General features: G+C 41.8%; 1 long non-coding RNA gene across 1 annotated transcript; it reads left to right on the forward strand.

Annotated features, from left to right (window-relative positions):
• The first annotated feature begins 1,561 nt into the window (after window positions 1-1,561).
• Window positions 1,562-5,060, forward strand: LOC146246194 (uncharacterized). Its single transcript, XR_014734559.1, has 8 exons — window positions 1,562-2,057; window positions 2,927-3,009; window positions 3,397-3,458; window positions 3,614-3,647; window positions 3,915-3,984; window positions 4,144-4,187; window positions 4,573-4,634; window positions 4,828-5,060. It is a non-coding gene; the product is annotated as an uncharacterized LOC146246194 (long non-coding RNA).
• The last annotated feature ends 2,738 nt before the right edge of the window (window positions 5,061-7,798 follow it).

Raw genomic sequence — 7,798 nt, forward strand, 5'->3', positions numbered from 1 at the left:
ACAGTGAAATGATGGTTTCTCTTTGTTTGTGCGCCTGTTATATTGGTAGTTATGCTGACAAGTAAGGGTACAGATGTGGTCTGTGGTCCTGGTTGTTTTCCCTCCAGTAGGGTATATAAGGGAATATGGAACTACATGTTTTCTTGACTCTCCTGAGGTGTTTCTAAGCTTCTTTTCCTTCTACTTCTCCTCTTCCTCCAATTTACACTATTCATGGTAGAGAAGGTAAGATTTAAAGCTTTCTTTTTGTAACAAGTTTGCCATAATTGATTTAATACAATTGCAGTGTTGTTAAATATAAATGTTATTGAACTTTTCTGTGAAAATTTCTGCTCTGATTTCATCATAGGGTTATATAACTGCAATTCTGGCATTATTTGGTCAAAAATTCAATCATTTTCAATTCATTTTGTTCAATAACATGATACAGTCGCCATATCATGAATTGACCAGCAGATGTCCCTATGTATGGGATGTATCCAACACTTTAAAAAAGCAAGACGTTTTTTTTTCCCCCCATCACCAGCCAGTGGTCCATGGTGCCTGGTGAGTCGGATCTCTCCTGTGTGGAGTCTGCAGTTCAAACACAAGGTGAGTGGGGTCTCCTGTGTGGAGTCTGCAGTTCAAACACAAGGTGAGTGGGGTCTCCTGTGTGGAGTCTGCAGTTCAAACACAAGGTGAGTGGGGTCTCCTGTGTGGAGTCTGCAGTTCAAACACAAGGTGAGTGGGGTCTCCTGTGTGGAGTCTGCAGTTCAAACACAAGGTGAGTGTGGGGTGGTTTGTCCTCTTACCAGCTCAACTGCTGAAGCCCTGGCAGGCTCCTCTGAAGGAGGGCTGATGACTGAAGGAACAGAAGTAACTGAAGTCAGCTGGCCTCATCAGCTTCTGCCTGATGTTGTTGAGCTCCAAGGGCTTTGTGCCTGTAGGGTTACATGAGTGTGCTCTGGGTTCCCACTGGAGGGGCGCAGAGACCAGCCATGCCACAACATACAACTTAGAAATGGAGGATCCAGTTCAGTCAAGACTCTCCTGTATTAGATTTGACATTTATTGATAACCATAGACATGGACATAGGTTTGACTTTGGCAGAGTGGATGAATCTAAAGGAAGCACTCCCCACATGACATATGAGGCAGGGAGCAATGGAGATATAATCCCCCAGATGGATAGAACATATAGACAGTAAGGGGAAGAAGGGGATGGCGGAGGGCGGCAGCAGCACAGATCATACAGCAACCGGGGGTGAGTGTGTGCGTATCCGCGCGGCCTTTTAATACCGCCTTATTGGACGTAGCCCAATGGGCTTGAGCTGGCTAACACAGGTGTGGTAATGAGCAGATGACGCGCGCTGCCCGTGTGCCCTGCCTGAACTAGCTCGCGCATTTGTGAGGGAAGCTGTGAGAGGGATCAGGTTACCATAAACAAATCACGCTTTTCGAGAGGGATTGAGATTGAGAATTTACTGCAGGGAATCTCAAGTACATGTGTTATGGCCTTTGACCGCTTTGGGACTGCATTAGAGGGTTATTCCTTCACATGTACACACTGACCTGGCCTGGGGTGTTGATCATGGACAGCAGAGGAGACACAACTCTAGTGTGGATTCAAAAGAAGTGCAAACATTTGAGTTCCCTTTGATTAAATATGAAGACTACAGCAAGCTCTCACATTAGGGGCCATTGGAAGATGCCTTTTGTGACAAGTCAAGTTTGGAAATGTGTTACATGTACTGTACCTTGTGGTGTTGTGTTAGGGTTTGCTTCCTGGAAGTTGCAGACTTGCACAGGTTGATATTTCCTTATCATGCAAACTTCCATTCAAATGGTGTTTCCATATGAACAAACAACAAACGCATAACACACCCTTGAGTGAATAGGACCCAGTCAGAAACTTCAGTTGCCAGCAGGAGCTACTCTAACCTTTACAAATAGTCATTATTTTACAGGATATACATTTACGTGTTCTTCTTGAAAGTTGTATAGTTTCCAATGGAATCGTGGAATCGACAGATTATTATGATGGCATGGAAGGTGGACACCTCAACCCACAAAACTGAGTAAGTTTCATGTTTAACTAGTTATAACTAGCTAGTTTTTAATAAAAAGGATTTTGATTATTGTCAATATTGTGTCTGGAGAATGGGATCCATCACAGAAATTCTCCTCCAAGATTTCTAAAAAAAATTCTCAAATGAGTATCCAGAGAGTTTTTACTTGTCTTTCTTGAGGGATTAGGTTGCTTGAGGAGTAGTTCTATGGCGTATTTGAAGCCCTCTGTGACATTGCTTGTAAAAAGGGCTATACAGCCTTTATATAATTTTATATACTGTATATATATATATATATATATATATATATATATATATATATATATGTATATATATATATATATATATATATAATTATATATAATTTTATAATTATATATAAAATAATTAAATATAAAAATGTATAATTAGCTAGTTTTAATCAAAAGCACATCATTAAGGACATTTCATTTTCATATCATTATGGAAATGTCGCACAAACTCAGATTTCCCAAAAGCGGTTACGCGCAAATGCGGAAATAAGTAGCTCAAATGTGGACACGTGGCACTGAGCACCCGCCATTGAAGTACGAAAGTTTGACCCCTTGAAAAAAGTACAACATTTTTACAATGGATCATGATAACCTTCAGGTAAACTTATGTAAAATAACTATTGTCTGTAAGTTAGACTAGTAAACGACACAGCGCAATCTTCAAAACTGAAATTAAAATAATGATGGCAAAGATTAACTAACGATTGTGGTTATCGGTGTTCCTGGCTAATTCACGTTTGCCTTTCTCTTGTATTGCTGCCTTTTCCTTTAAGTTTGCATATGTTGGGGCTCGCCGCAATAGTTTTGGCTCCTACAGTAAGAAAATCATGTAATTGTTGTGTTTAGGTACCAGTACAATGCACCGACGAGTCATGTGACCTGCCTTGTGTGGAGGGGGAAGACACTTGGCCCATAACACGAGAGTCAGGGTCAGTATATCCTCTTTGCTGACATTGCTTTCAACAACAGTTAATGGACTTCCATGGGATAGGAGAGGCCAATCAGTTGAGCTCATTGCAAGGGCAACTGCAGTATATATGTGTTGATGTTGTTTATCAAGCTCAATCTCAGCCTTCCCCATTCCAAAACTGCTGAATTTTAATATGAATAATGTGTACAGCTTAATGTTAATAAAGTGTAACTACATAGCAGTTCCTATGTAACTACAACTTTACTACCATCCATAGCTATGTAGTTGCAAAGGAGTTAATGAAACCTTAATGTAAGGAGATGCCCAAGGCACAGTAGTTGGATTACATCTGTCGGTCCCAAGATATATCTCAGTATTAACTTGTCTGATTCTCTTAATTTTATAGGACTTCCTTCAGACCCTTTAATGATTGGGACCAGTATCCCAGAGTTCCAAGCCAGGCCTCAGGTATTTGGCTGCCACGTCATACAAATGGAGTTTGTGGTCTTCTCCTCCTATATGAAATGTACCATCATCGACATCTTATCGAGTCACAGCAGCTATGGACATCATCAACACAACTCAAATGTTTCATTCCATTCCATCGGTCTGTTCCTCTACAGGTGGACGTACCAGCAGAGATCAAGAGGAGCTAAGGTCTGAAGAGGGAGCACATCTGTCCGCTTGTCTGTTTAGATTGATCCTCATTGTCTTCATTCCCTAACTGCACAATTTTAATAATAACTTGTGTAGCTTAATATTAATGAAATGTACCCACATTATTACTATCCGTAGCTATGTAGTTGCAAATAAGTTATTGAAACCATGATGTAAAGTGTCTCTCAAGGCACAGTAGTTTTGTTAACATGTCGTCCCCTTGATAGATCTTTGTATAACATTGCCTTGTTCTCTTTTATTTTACAGGATTACTTTAGCACCATTACAACTAGGGGAACCAGAATCCCAACCAAGCCAGTATGTGGTTAGCATAAATGTAAGTGTTTTTATATGACTTAGCATATTATTATGGTATTAGCAGATGGGAGTTCAGGGACTCCTCCTCAACATCAAGATGTGTCAAGTCACAGTAGCTACGGACATCATCAACCTATGACACGTATTGCTTCATTCAGTCCTGTGTGTTCCCCTGCAGGAGGACTTGGGGAAGAACACTGGACCTGCTTCTGGAAATGACGGGTCAGTGAAATTACGGGGGCTGCTGAGGTTGCTTTCAACAACAGTTACTGTAATGTATGTTTTGTTTGTATCGTGGGTTCTTCAATAAACAAACAAAGACTTGAAGAGAAGGTTCTTTATATATCAGAATATATCATGTCTGGTATGCAACGGGCTTACAACATGAAACATGCGACTTCCTGAGTTAACCTCTGGTGACGCTCTGCAATGTGCCATCTAGCTGATGGTCATAGGCTTAACTGAACATAGCCAAATCATTCAATGTTCATATCATTACAATGTGCATCCATGGGACTGAGGTCTATCACTTGAGCACATAGCAAGTGTCTTAATGTAAAGAGATGCCCAAGGCAGACAACATTGTCTGATTCTCTTCATTTTGCAGGAGTTCTGTCAGATCTTTCAATGATGGGGATCAGAATCCCAGTGTTCCAAGCCAGGCCTCAGGTATTTGGCTGACGTTTTAAATTAATGCTTTATATTATTATGTGTGTTACTATGGTAATAGCAGATGGGAGCTTGTGGTCTTCTCCTCTCATAAAATATACAACATCACGGTTTTTGTCACAGTGTCTATGGACATGATCAAGCCATGACCACTAATTGCTTGATTCAGTCCCATTTCTCTCTTCCCCTGCAGGGGGACGAACCATCCAAGACCAAGAGGAGCTCCAGCATCTGAAGAGGGAGCGGACCTGTAAGGTGTGTCTGGAGGAGGGGGTCCACATGGTCCTCATCCCCTGTGGGCACCTGGTGTGTGAGGAGTGCTCCTGCAAGCTGTCATCTTGTCCTTACTGCAGAGGAGAGATCTGGCAGCGCTTCAATATCTATTTTTCATAACCATACGCCTGCCAGACCGTTCAGCCCCGGTCCAGAAACATTATTTTGCAATAGTTGACCTTGACTGAATGGTAGGCTTTAATAAATGGCAGTATGTACAAGTTGTCTATATCTTCTTTTGTATAATGCAATGTTCACATGCAATGTTTCAAAACACCAATCATTAAAGATGATTGTGTCTTACATGACAGAAAGGAATCATGGTATACACCTCTTACTGCATCTCCCAGCTGGATTCAAACCCAGATGAGCAGCCTGCATGGTACCCATGCTTATCCACTAGGACACCAGGGACTTTGTACTAATTTTATTTCGGAGTTCAAATATATATTCATGAAAAGCCCACTTTAGAGCTATATATTCAACATCTTCATGTTCTATTGAAAGCTTTCATCCAAAAGCACCTTGGGGGGATGTGAACCTCCAACCTCTTGACTGGCAGTCATGCACTCTAACCACAGAGCTACAGAGATAACCCTGCCAACCTGAATGATGGATGTGGACAGTCACACTTGGTCGTAATCACTCCCTCATTTGTGAAACACACCTGGCAATCGTTTGCATTGATTGGCAATTAGGTCACATGACCAATACCACTTATCCAGATACATTTTATCAAATGCAACAATCACCAGGATAGAAACAGTGAGCAGGTCTAGCTCTAAGGTTGAGTCTATGGGGAACCAAGTCCTTAACATGTACTAAGTGCTGTCCCAACTGGATGGGTCACAGCATTAAAGCCTTTCACTTCAGAAAGAACTCATAGGCTACATTGAAAACAAGCAGTCAGTTTTGTGGTAGTCTTTGTTAGAGTATGTCATCCTTACCTTTACTGTTAAAAACACTTCCCCAGCTGCAGTGGCCGAGAGCACACGTCTTGCTAGGGAGTCAGGTGGCTGAGCATTTAAGGAATCAGGCTAGCAGTCTGAAGGTTGCCAGTTCGATTCCCGGCCGTTCCAAATACCGTTGTGTTCTTGGGCAAGGCACTTCACCCTCCTTACCTCAAGGGAATCTTATTGTAAGTCTGTCTGGATAGTCATTTTACCCCCGAAACACACATCCTAACCCCTTTGGTCATTTAACCCCCAAAACACACATACTAACGCCTTTGTTAATTTCACCCCCAAAACACACATGCTAACCCCTTTGGTCATTTTACCCCCAAAACACACATGCTAACCCCTTTGGTCATTTTACCCCCAAAACACACATGCTAACCCCTTTGGTCATTTTACCCCCAAAACACACATGCTAACCCCTTTGGTCATTTTACCCCCAAAACACACATGCTAACCCCTTTGGTGATTTTACCCCCAAAACACACATACTAACCCCTTTGGTCATTTTACCCCCAAAACACACATGCTAACCCCTTTGGTGATTTTACCCCCAAAACACACATGCTAACCCCTTTGGTCATTTTACCCCCAAAACACACATGCTAACCCCTTTGGTCATTTTACCCCCAAAACACACATGCTAACCCCTTTGGTGATTTTACCCCCAAAACACACATGCTAACCCCTTTGGTCATTTTACCCCCAAAAACACACATGCTAACCCCTTTGGTCATTTTACCCCCAAATCACACATACTAACCCCTTTGGTCATATTACCCCCAAAACACACATGCTAACCCCTTTGGTCATTTTACCCCCCAAAACACACATGCTAACCCCTTTGGTCATTTTACCCCCCAAAACACACATGCTAACCCCTTTGGTCATTTTACCCCCAAAACACACATACTAACCCCTTTGGTCATTTTACCCCCAAAACACACATACTAACCCCTTTGGTCATTTTACCCCCAAAAACACACATGCTAACCCCTTTGGTCATTTTACCCCCAAATCACACATACTAACCCCTTTGGTCATATTACCCCCAAAACACACATGCTAACCCCTTTGGTCATTTTACCCCCCAAAACACACATGCTAACCCTTTTGGTCATTTTACCCCGAAAACACACATACTAACCCCTTTGGTCATTTTACCCCCAAAACACACATGCTAACCCCTTTGGTGATTTTACCCCCAAAACACACATACTAACCCCTTTGGTCATTTTACCCCCAAAACATAACCTGCAGAGTTGGGGTGTCAGAAAACCAGAAGAAAGCAGGGCTGCCCTGTAATGCATCCATGCTTGGAAAGCTTGGGCAGTATTGCAACAGCCCGGGTACTAATCCAGCCTTCACCCTTTTCTGGACGTCTTCCTCCATCTTCATTCTTTTCCTGTCACACTTCTATTGACTGTCCAATACAGCACGTCATACATGTTTTTTTTGTCAGTAGCATAATTACTACATATTGCAAATAACGCTAATAGCGAATCACATCATCTTACAAAGCAGATAGAAGGTCAAGTTAATAAAAAAAGGTTTAATAAGTAATTTATTTTTTAACTTTATCTTTTTCGTCTATATAGCGTCAGATCACAAAATAAGTAATTTAAGGTTACCTTTCCTATAACACAGATAGCTTGCTCTTTTATGAAACAAACGAATGCCCCCCCCCCATTTTTCGAGCTACATTGTTCTCTGAACTGACACCAGGTGGCGCTGCACACGCACCACCTATAGTCTGTGTGACAGACAACCACTCACTTGCTGATGCACTCAAGTCTACAAAGTCTGTCTCTGAGAAAATACCTTAGTCTGGAGATAAGTAGCATCAAAGAACTTGTCCAAATGCAGAGGATTGAATGTGTGTTGTGGAAAAACACAAGAGACCAACTAGCAGACTGTCTGACTAAAAAGGGGCCG

Source organism: Hypomesus nipponensis, chromosome 20 (assembly GCF_054491055.1).
Source record: "Hypomesus nipponensis isolate SF chromosome 20, ASM5449105v1, whole genome shotgun sequence".
NCBI lineage: Eukaryota > Metazoa > Chordata > Actinopteri > Osmeriformes > Osmeridae > Hypomesus > Hypomesus nipponensis.